The 12,870-nt window shown below is 35.2% G+C and overlaps 1 protein-coding gene and 1 non-coding gene across 5 annotated transcripts in view; both read right to left on the minus strand.

The window, feature by feature from the left end:
• The window catches only part of LOC115218477 (beta-1,3-galactosyltransferase 5), a 272,442-nt gene that overhangs the window by 220,237 nt on the left and 39,335 nt on the right, over nucleotides 1–12,870 (minus strand). The gene's annotated exons all lie outside the window — the stretch shown is intronic.
• On the minus strand, nucleotides 7,680–7,783 carry LOC115220582. The gene has a single exon (XR_003882555.1). It is a non-coding gene; the product is annotated as a U6 spliceosomal RNA (small nuclear RNA).

The raw sequence follows: 12,870 nt of genomic DNA on the forward strand, positions 1-12,870 counted from the left end.
TATAAATATATATATATATATATATATATATATATATATATATATATATATATATATATATATATATATTATTATATATATATAATGTGAAATAGAAAGATGAATAATCTTGTAGTAGATTAATCAAAAGTTTAACCGATACCTTAGTAGCAAAAATCACAGCAGTAAACAGCACGGTTGGAGGTACAACCATCTGGCGTTGCAACCGTGCGTTGGTGCGGATAATTGAAATTAAAACATTATTGGTGAATTGAAGAAATGGAGCTGAACGCAGATTGAACAGAAATCGTTTTATTTCATTCTACACGTGTTTCGAAAGGCACAAATTACCAAAATCCGATTGAATAATGGGACCATATTGTGTCTTTCTCATCAGGAAGAAAAAAGGAAATCCGTTGGAAACACAAAAACAGAACAGAGGCGGAGCAAAAAACAAATCGAACTGTGCTCCTAAGAGCCCATGGCGAAACTGTTTATCAGTGTATGTTGAGAACCGGTGGCTGAAGAATTCAACGGGTCAGGCATCGGTCAATCATGTGGGTGAGGGTGTATAGATGTTCTTTGTGACGAGAGAATAAAGTTCTGACTATTTAAGGAATATTGGATGTTTTATAAGGGGCGAGAAAAAATCTACTTAGAGACGTGTGTGTGTGTATACTGTTCTATATATGTTGTGTGTTGGCGTAGGGGTAGAAAACATTTTTTGTGTACGTGTGTGCGTTGATCGTTCGGCTGTCAGTGGCTACTGCCGTGATAACCGTTGGGTGGCAGAAAGAAAAAAAAAAATAAAAAATATATATATATTATGTTTTATGTGTGTGTGTGTTCATCTGAGCCTGCCTTGTCAAGGAAACCCCCCGCTGTGAGAAAACCAAGCCCCGTTTGTCTTACAGGAGTAATTCCCCTTGCAGTGGTTAATCGTAGATATCTTAAAGGCTATTTCAGAATTTGTTACCAAGGGCTATGGGTGCCGGTACTATTTATAAACGCTATTTAAAGGCCAGGTAAGTGTAACGCCGCCAATGGGGCATCGAAAAGCCGACTGTAAGAGCCCGTTTACCATCCGGCCTCTGGCAAACAAAATATGGAAGAGTTCGGAGACACAAAGGTTGCACTGTCTTCTGCCCCTATCAAATGGGATGGGAGGGCCACCGACAAAATTGACCATTCCAGCCTATAGCTTAAGTTCGCATCCTTCAGTCGCCATATTAGCTTACTGAGTCCCGTGGTCTGGCGCTTGTTCACGTCCGGAAAAGTTGCGTAATGGTTGGAGACACGCAAAGACAATCTTGAGGATGATGCCCCTACATAAGTGAAGATCTGAGTCCGTGTAAACCTTGCATTGGTAGACGGCGTTTTTGATCTTGGAGTTCGCCGACGTGAATCTTAATCTGCTAGGATTAGTTTCTGAAATTAGAACTGCGTTCCTAAAGGTGTCAGGTAATGCTGAATAAGTGCTATACACAGACCATAGTTAAGTTCCAGATTCTATCTATAAATGCTCTAATATCTATACAGCTTTGTTTTTTATCTTATTATGCAAAAAATGCTTTTATATATATATATATATATATATATATATATGTCGGTGTTTTGTGTGTATATATATACATATATATATATGTGTGTGTGTGTGTGTGTGTGTGTGTGTATTGTGCCTATTTGTGTAGATATGTTTACAAAGAAAAATTATGCAGCATAATCGACACATAATTGGAAGTGATGTGTTGCATAATATCTGAGTTATAGGCGAATATGTCGATGGTTCTGTAATGTGGTGTATGTATGGGGTTGCGCCGTTTAGTCATAATAGCAGTGTAAAAATATCCATTCGTTCATTCTTATATCACGATACATACCCTTCTATCTATTACTTCAAATGTCGATGCGTAATATCATCTATAGAAATTAGTAAAACCACTAAACATCAGCCTCACATCAGCGATCACACTTGTAGCTACATACTCATAGACATACACATAATATATTCTATACGAATATTTCATGAAAGAAACTAAATTAGTCTTCTCTGAGAAATTTCTAATCATGTAATTAATAAATCATTTTATTTTATATTATATTATAATAAAAGGCGGTTTTAGCATCTTGCCGTTTCATGCCAGCAAAAATCCATTTAATAACAGTTGAAACCAGTTAACATTTATGGAAGGAAGTAGTGTTTTATTTTTACATCATCTATTTTTTTCTTTATTGGATCGATTTGTAATTACCTTCATTATGCTTGTATACACGTCATTGATATTTGATGAAGCCAGGCATATTACGAAGAGTTAATATTAATAATAACCTTCCTTAATCTCAACTGCTTAATGTCATTTTCTAACTGATTTAAATCCTAATTTTGGTCAATTTTTTATTGCGTTCGAGTTTTTTTATAAATTTTTGTTTTGCTTGTTTTTCTCTCTTAAAGAACATCTTATCGCTTGGGAAGACGTTATGTTGTTTGTCATCTACCAGATATTAGTAATACATTACAAGATTTATCACTTCATCTAAAATTTCATGTGTGTCATCATGTGTGGAGAAACGAAGATGAGCAGCTCCGATGGCAGCAATGACGTTAGCTCATCTCGGAAATCACTTCTTTCAAGTAATATTAGATATAAAAAAAATATTTTTAGGTTAAAAGAAAATCGGTTTCATATTTACGGTGGATGTTTCAGGGTGACGAACACAAGAGACATAATGCATCATATATGATCATGCAAAAAGAGAAGAAAAACGAGTTGTTTATGAATTACAAAAACGAAAATAATACATTTCGAAGACAGATCGCTTAGAATGAATGCGATTACTATAAATGTAAGCGGACTACTGTATAATAGTCAGTACCAATTCAGTAACGGTTGCTGAATCATAAGGTGGACTTGCCTGTCTGATCACGTTATTATTTACAGAAATATAACGAGGATAGATTTCCGAGTCATGTTTGGAGACATTATGACTATACAATGTAAATTTGTAGAGATATATTTGTTCCATAGACGGTTTATCGCTAGCTTTATATATATATATATATATATATATAATATATATATATATATATATATATATATATAATATATATATATATATATATATATATATATATCAAATTTTTTGCGTAATAAAATAAAAAATCAAGGCTGTGTAGATAGAACATTTATAGATAGAAAGTCTTACAGCTGTTTCCAGGATATATACAGAGGTTGAAGGGGGAACAAATACTGAGGAATTTTCAACCCGGGCACATTACTTCATATGCTCTCTGTTAGCACAGTAGGCTAACAATATTAACTAAATTAGTGAAGAGCTCTAAGTAATATTTTGGTAATTTCAAAATTTATGGTTTATCACAATTCTATATTGTATATCCATGGATGGGCTTCAGATAAACTGGATTTTTTAGACTGAACTATAATAGATGTTTTCAAAAATGGTCATTACATATAATTCCTTTATTATAGCAAATTTTGCTTAAAGCTGTCTCCAGTAGTCGTTATCAATTGGTCTATTAATCAATTCAAGTAAACTGAAAGACCTAAGAAGATTAAAGATACCTTCATAAGAGCCATTCCTGGAAATAACAAACAGAGCACCTGAAGAACGGTTATTGTATAGGGCAAGTAGGGGGAAATTGGGATGCTTAAGTGGAAAAGGTAAAGGCAGGTAACAACGGGGTGGTAGCAATTGATGGAGTGGTACTTAGTAGAAGTAGTTGTAGTAATATGAGTATTATTGTTATTATCATTTGTAGTAATAGGAGTATTAGGGGCAGCCATAAACATAGGTCAGCAACGTTACCATATTGTCATTGTTATAGTTCAGATATTCTCCAGCAAATTTACTGAAATTTGATATGGGTTTTGTCATGGATATAGAGTGAGTCAGACAATAATTTTCAGTATTTAATCTAGCACAGTGAGGGAATAATTTTAAATTTTTAGAGTAAACTTGCAGAATAGTGTGTTATTAATCCAGCATAGTGGGGGAATAGTTGCTAACACCTCGTTGAAACCTGCCTATACCTTTTCTGCTTAAACATCCAAACTTCTCCCACTGTCCCCAATTAATAACCATACTTCAAGTGCTCTGTTTGTTGTATCCAGCAGTGGCTCTGACGAAGGTATCATTAATTATCTTAGGTCTTTCTCTTTACCTCAGTTGCTCAACAGACTAATTAAAACTGTCTATAATCTAATATATAGGTGCAGGAGTGGCTGTGTGGTAAGTAGCTTGCTTATCAACTATAAGGTTCCGAGTTCAGTTCCACTGCGTGGCACCTAGGGCAAGTGTCTTCTACTATAGCCTCAAGCCGACCAAAGCCTTTTGAGTGGATTTGGTAGACAGAAACTGAAAGAAGCACGTCGTATATATATATGTGTGTGTGTGTGCGTGTGTGTGTATGTATCTATATCTGTGTTTGTCCCTCCAACATCGCTTGACAGCCGATGCTGGTGTGTTTACGCCCCCGTAACTTAGCGGTTCGGCAAGGCAGATCGATAGAATAAGTACTAGGCTTACAAAGAATAAGTCCTGGATTCGATTTGCTCGACTAAATGCGGTGCTCTAGCATGTCCGCAGTAAAATGACTGAAATAATTAAAAGAATAAAAGAATAAAAGAATAAAAGAATATATATATATATATATATATGTATATATATATATAATATATATATATATATATATTATATATATATATATATATATATATATATATATATAATATATATATATATATATATACATACATACATGTATATGTGTGTGTGTATACGTATGTTTGATACATCAATTAATAATTCATTGATATTTGTATATAGCTTATATCTTTTTTCCTACATTTGTTTCAGTCATTGGACTGCAGCGATTCTGGGTTGACACCTTCAGAGATTTAGTCAAATACATCGGTCTCAGGGCTTATATTTTAACCTGGTACATATTCCATAAGCTAGGTTATAGGGATGTAAACAATCCAACACTGTTTGTCAAGCGGTGGTGGATGATAAGCACACATATACACAAAAACAGATATATTAAATATGTGTATGTATGTGTCTATGTATGTGTGCATGTATGTATGTGTGTGCATGTGTGTATGTGTGTGCATGTGTGTATATGTATGCATGTATGTATGTGTGTATGTATTTATATGTGTGTATGTGTGTAGGAGTGTATGTGTGTATGAGTGTATGTATGTATAAGTTTGGCTTCTAATTTCTGTCGAAGAAAGCTGTTCACAAGGTTTTGGTTGGCCCAGGGTTATATAAGAAAACTCTTGCTTAAGGTGCTACGCAGAGAGAATGAACTTGCAACCAGGAAACTTGGAGGCAACTAGCTAAGCACACAAAAACCCCTTGGTCCAGAAAAACAACAAACAAATGATATTATATTGAAATATTTGTCCATATATCTATTCACCTGCCTGTCTATTTCCCTTCCTTTCTCTCTCTCTCTCTCTCTCTCTCTCTCTCTCTTCCTCTTCATACATACGTACATACATACATACATGCATACATAAACATATTATATATATATATATATATATATATATATATATATATAATATATATATATGCATACATAAATACACATTTACGTGCGTATATAAATATGTATGTTTAACTACATGTATGCATACGTACGTCATACATTGAATATTTATATTGTGTTTGCTTTTCCCCAATACCACATTGCATGTGTTGGGAGATATAACATGATCAATCCACCAACCAAGCAGCTCTTACGCTACGTGTTACAATTGAACGTCCAAGTGGAGAAATATAGCGTTATGTTTCACTAAGTAAGCAATCAAAATTTGCATACAAACCTTACTACAGTATAAACTTATCTTAGCGTAACTGAATCTGCATTGTATACAAAAGCGATTGCAATCATTATGAGAGATAATACGTCAAAAATAGTGTTATATTAGTTTGCATATGGCTTCCAAATCAAAAAGATGCTGCCCGTACGAAAGAGAAATCACACCATCCGGCATAGAGCAAACAGTCATACAAAAGGATGCCAGAAAATAACATCTAGAATATGCAATGAGAGATATTAATATTCAAGTATGAAATAAATCACCTAAGTTTCTAACTATCAGCTTTACTGTCTCACCATGTTTAACTCTCAAACAGACATTCAAACTCATGTACCTGTATCGACTTTATGAACTTTTTCTGTCTTCTGTAATTTCAAATTCCATTATGTCATACTGTTAACGCAGCACAATCTGACATAACTTTTATGAATTTTCTTGGTTGTTAATCTGAGATATTATAAATACACACATTCAAAGATTTATATACCATGAGAGCTAGAATTTTTTAAAAAGTTTGTTTTGTCTTCACACACAGCTTATTGGTCTCGCCACCGTTGAACGAGACCAATATACTTTGAGGTGTTATTGCATGGGGCTGAGACATGGCGAACAACATTTAAGTCAAATAAGCAAATACAATCATTCATCAACAGATGCTTGCGTGGTATACTTAAAATTAGATGGCCCGAACACATAAGCAATATGGAGCTATGGCAAAGAGCAAATCAAGCTCGTTTAGGGAGCAAATATTTAAGAAAAAGTGGAAGCACAATTAGAAAAAACACACCAAATGTAGCGAAAAGTGCTTTACAGTGGAATCCGGATGGATATAGAAAGAAAGGTAGGCCTAAAAACTCGTGGCGTAGATGAACATAAAAGGAACTAGAGAAAGGGAACATTCTTGGCAGAGTATAAGTACAGAAGCGAAAACTTATGCGACATGGAATCCAACTATAAGTGGACTACACTCCGCATTGGAGGGTTAAAGGCGGGGAAAAAAAGCCAATGAGCGGATGAAAATATCGAGAAAACTTAATTCAAAACTGGGTTACAACTCCCTAGCTGCCAAAAGAATTAATTCCCAGGTAATGTGGTGCTTATTATTCGTGTTCTTGCGAACAGCTTTCATAAATAAATGATATAATTTATAAAGTCTAAAGTCATTCATTACAGGACAATAACATGAATATGGTTATTGTCAATACAGTTCTCAGTTGTTACAAACAAGCCTATACATGTGTAGAGGTAAACGCATGCGTGCGCGCACGTACTCATCCATCTGTTAAAATTTTACGAGACAATGTTGACGGTGATTTTCATGTCTCGGCTTGCTAACCTACGTCTTAATGACCGACGAAGAAGAGCAAGGCGAAACCTTGAAGTTGTTCTCAATTTATATTAATCTTTATAGCCTTGTAAGGGTTTAGTATACATTTATATTACTAAACGGTAATATTCCTTTATTCTTTTGTACCTTTACTTGTTTCAGTCATTTGACTGTGGCCATCCTGGAGCACCGCCTTTAGTTGAGCAAATCTTATTATTTGTAAGCCTAAATTACGGGAACGTAAACACACCAGCATCGGTCGTCAAGCGATATTGGGGGAACAAACACAGACATACAAACATATAGACACACACACACACACACACACACACACACACACACATACATATATACGACGGGATTCTGTCAGTTTCCGTCTACAAAATCCCACTCAAAAGGCTTCGGTCGGCCCGAAGCTATAGAGGAAGACACTTGACCAAGGTGCCACGCAATGGGACTGAACCTGGAACCATGTGGTTGATATGCAAGATACCTAACACACAGTCACTCCTACGCCTATTAAAAAAAATATGGAACGCTTCACGATTTGCGTGTCATCCATGAACAGGGACCATGCTAATCTCTGTATCGTTCCAATTTTTAAAATATTTACACAATATTTGTGTATTCCTTCTATGTTAAATTATATTTATATACAAAACTCCAGCATTTGGTGTAAATAGTAACTAGTTTCATTTCATTTCGATGACATTTCAAAGAATTTGGTTCAATGGGGTAAACAGTACTCACATTTGCTTTTTCACCGTAGGAATCAACAGGTACCTCAGAGGAACCTTCAATACATCATATATTTGTATATGTGAGTGTGAGTGTGTATGTGGGTGTGTAAATTGTATGTGTGTGCTCACGTGCATATGTGTTTGTGCATGTGTATGTGTATATGTATGTATATTTATACCCATATACATCTATATGTTTATACATGTATGTATAAACATATACAGACACATATGCAAACACATGTGTATTCTTCTGTGTTTATGTGTGTATGTGTGCGTGCGTGAGTGTGTGTGAGTGAGTGTGTGTTTGTGTGTGTGTGTGCGTGCATGTGGATGTGCATGCGAGTCCATGCAGCTCGATCCCACATCGCCACAAATGCTGCCAAGAAGTGCCACAAATAGTAATCAATGAAATCGAAAATACCCTCACTCTAATGAAAATAGACAAAATTCCCGGTGATAAATGTTAAGTTGCAGAGGTGAATAGATGCGGAAAATGCTCGTTCTATGTTTCAATCGCTATCAGAAGTAGAATATGATATCGTCGACGCGGAAAGAAGCAAATACCTATCTAGTTCATAAAAAGGGTGATAAAGATTTGAAAAACCCATCACCCTAAATTCTTCTTGGCTCACCTGTACCAGCTGTTTCTCAATAGTCTAAAAAAACACTTTGACGTCCAACAAGCAAGAGAGCAAGCAGATTTCTATAAGATCTATAGTATAATAGATAATGTATTCACTCTAGCATATCTCGTAAAACGGGCGAACGAATACAAGCTTCCTTTGTGCATTGCATTTGTTGATTATGAAAAGGCCTTCCATAGCGTGGAGATGAACGCAGTGTTGAAATGTCTGGAAAAGCAAGATATTGCAGCTAAATACAGCAAACTGCTCAGAGATGCGAACACTGAATGCACAACAGATCTATCTTTGGTATCTCTACCAGTAAGGATCACAGCGGAAAAGGGTGTCAAGCAAGAAGATACCATCTCTCCAAAACATTTGGTCTCATGTCTAGAAATGGTCATCAAGGACATCGATGGGCAGGTGGTGTGAAAATCAATGGCAAGCAAGTAACACACCTCCGATTCGCAAATGACATTGTATTCGTCTCTCAAACCACAGGCTTGCTGCAGACCATGCAGTTAGAGCTGAGCACTCAGAGCTTAGAAGTAAGACTTAAGATAAAGCAATATCTATGTGGTCCGAAATGTAGCACATAGAGATGGGAAGCGATGAGATTGAGAAGGGAAAATAGTACATCTACCACGGGCACACATTAAATATGCGCTGAAATATAGATGCTGAAATTTTAAGAAGAATAACGCCAAGATAGCCGCTATTTAATAAAAGACCTGATGCGAACAAAGTTAGACAAAGCCATACGTGTCAGACTCCTTAATAGCACTGTCCTACATGTGCGCATACACGCAAGTGAGACGTGGCCTACTACGAAAAGGATAGAACATTGATTGGCTTTAGCGCAAAGAGCCATGGAAAATTCCTTACTAAGAATATCCCAAAGATAGCACATTAGAAAAAAATTAATTCGAGAATGGAACGATGTGAACGAAGTGATCGCAAAGTACCGAAGTCAAAAGATCCGCTTGGGCGGACATGTCGTAAGGTTCACTGAACGCAGATGGACCCGTGCAATGGCCAACTGGCATCTAAGAGATCGGAAAAGGCCACTTGAACGGTCTTAAAGACGATGGGGAGACAATGTAGTGACACAATTTAGGTCGAAGCGAAAAAGAATGGTGCAATTAAAACAAAATTGGAAGCGTATTGTGGACAGCGGTGTGCGACGACATCTGATTGTCTTGACGATATTGCGCAACTATGATATATGTGTGTGTGTGTGTGTGTGTTTGTACTTGTGTGCCTCTCTATGTGTATGCGCACGTGTATATATATATATAAATATATTTATTTATACATATATATATATATATACTCTTGTGACATCTATCTGCTCTACAATATCCATATGTGCGTGTAAGCTTATGTATATGAGTTTGTATATAGACAAACATGTATATACGCACACCCACATGCACCCACACATGCACGCACACACACACAGAAACACACGCACACACACAGAAACAGACACACACACAAACACACACAGATATCTACTTTTGGTGATGCAATTTAAGGAAAAGTTTTATCTCATACTTTCTTTGCTGTAAGGAAATTAACAGTTTATTCGAAAGCAGTTTGTATCTCCATGGGTTCACTACTAAGTGCAAACTTTCAGTGAGTCTTAATATTCTGATATGAACCAAGAACTGTACTTTTCTTCTTGCATAAATAAACCAATGATAAAGATTTGCTTCAGGATTCCGCTGATCTTTGAAGTATAAAAAGAAGAATTAAGCTGAGAAAAATATCTAAAGTCTGAAAGTAAGATTGAAGTAAGATTGAAGTCAACAAAGAATTATAAAAATGTAACACATATTGAATATCTCTTAATTGAAAAGATTTTTTATCGATAAACTGCTTCAAATATTTTACAAATATCTACCTTCACACATGCACTCTTGCATTCACTCACATGAAATAGTTTGAGGTGTTGACTCATATTCACGAGACATTCATTTGGATTCATTAGTTCCCAATGGAAAGCAATTCAAACCTCTACGAATTTGTAGTTTGTCCAGTTTAAGTAAACAGGATCTAACTATAATGGATAGGTTAATATATGCCTTTATCCAACTATACTGATCAATTTCTTTTTTGTTTACAGGTTGACAATAATACACTGCAATTATGACTGGACAGATCATTCAATGCTCTGAATCATCCTATCGACCACAGATTTTACTTCAGACGAGAAAGTATTGTATTGATCTCTGTGTATCGAATCACTTGAACAGCTTAATACAAGACACAGCACAGTGAAATCGTATATATATATATATATATATATATATATATATATATATATATATATATATATATAGACATGTCAAGAGTAAATGGAAACTGTAAGTTTTAAAAGATTATTTCCAGAAACAAAATAACGTTATCGATGTTTTGAAATACGTAAGTCAGTATTAAGGAGACATGCCTAATGCAGTTTATAACGATTCCTCCTCATTCGGCATCGTGCGAAGGAGTAATGTCTGCAAAGATAAGACTGTATAATGATTTGTGTGTATTTATTCTTCAGTCGTTTATGTACACAATTGAAATATACTACACCCATATTTATACGTTTATTATAGAATGCTTGTTTTGCATTATGATATATATATATTATATATATATATATATATATATATATATAATATATATATAAAATAGTGTACATTTAGACACAAGAGAAAACTGCCTTCAACAGTTTTTATAAATGCTAAGCCACTGGTGGTGAAATTTCTAAAAATACTCACTACCCTAAATATATATATATATATATATATATGAGAGCAAAACATCTAGTTTTAAATCTTTGAGCCAGAAATATGCCATAAGAGTACTGAATAACACTACTTCCCAAACGAATGAGGCAGTCCTATACAAGGGCGACCTTACTGTTGTTTAGCCCCAGGAAAATGTTTTCCAGTTTTCGTATCCGTATAATGTAAGTAAGGGAGATCATAGCTCCCATCTCTAGCCCTAGGTGATATTCACAGACCTAGGATTCTGGGTTTATTTCCCGTCCTCGGTGCGAGACAATCAGAGGTGAGACAATCACAGGCAGGACAACCTGTGATTCTCTCGAAACGAGGACAGGAAAAAATCCGGAAACCTACGTCTGTAATTAACACGTAGGGCTAGAGATAGGAGCGATGACCTCTCTTACACTATACGGACTCAAATTCTGTGTCGATAGCCAGCTGGGAAACATTTTCCTAGGGTTAAACAACAGTAACATCGTCCTTGCATAAGACTGCGACATTATGTTTGCAAATAAACTTTACTATATTTATATATATATTATTGAGAATTTCATGTCCTCATCATTAAATTGTGTTGTGTGTAAGATATTCTTATTTCTACGCCTAAAGCTGCTCTTTTTTCACGAAATTAAATCTTATAAATTACATCCTATAATCGAGAAAAAAAATACTTCCATGTCGTTGTCCTTCACATACTCATAAGATTTCGCTAGAAATTAAAGCCGTAAGGACTGAACTTCAGGCAAGATTAGTGAAGTTGCATCCTTCGATATATTATGTCTGAAAACAAGACGTTTGCAAGGCGTTTTTGCATAACAGATCGATTAGAAAAGACTTAGGACTACAAAATAATTCTTTTCCATTATTTTGGAAATGATAAGTGGATCCCCTTCAAGAACATGAAATAAGAAATAAATTCCTATTTCAATTAAAAAGCATTTCTTTTCCATTGTTCTCTTTTCTGCGAACAGGTTGAGAACGGAACACTCAACTTGAAGATAATTCAATTCCTAAAAATATCCTTTCCTCTGTCATATGTAACTGTGTCGCAGACATTGTACGTCGCCTTTAGATTTAGAAAATACTTCAGAACCAAGTTGCCAGAGGTCCGAAAAGAAGACACTTTAGTTGTAACTTTGAACTTCCCGCTACAACATTAAGAGTCATTTACACACACAAACACACTAACATATAGATACATGGACGTTCAATCCGGCAAGTCACTCAAAATTATTCTCTTATCTAAATGGTTAGCGTTTACTGTATCAACGTGTTATGTTCACTAAAATAACTTCGCGCCTCTCGTTTATATGAAGTTGACAGAACTTTGTCAAAATAGTTAAGAATGAAATTAAACTCCTTATCATAATTTGTTCCCTGAATTTCCTAAGATATAAATGATGATTAACGGATGGATAACGTTTGGCATTTTGTCTGGTTTTCCCCTTGTATATAGTCGATGATTTACCTCCTTGTGTCATTGTAGAGTTTTACAATTTCCAAGGTAGCTACAAAATTGTATCTGACGTCGTTTCAACAGAAAAGTCTTGAATTTATTTAGGATAC

The sequence above is a fragment of the Octopus sinensis genome, linkage group LG1 (assembly GCF_006345805.1).
Source record: "Octopus sinensis linkage group LG1, ASM634580v1, whole genome shotgun sequence".
In the NCBI taxonomy this organism is placed as follows: Eukaryota; Metazoa; Mollusca; class Cephalopoda; order Octopoda; family Octopodidae; genus Octopus; species Octopus sinensis.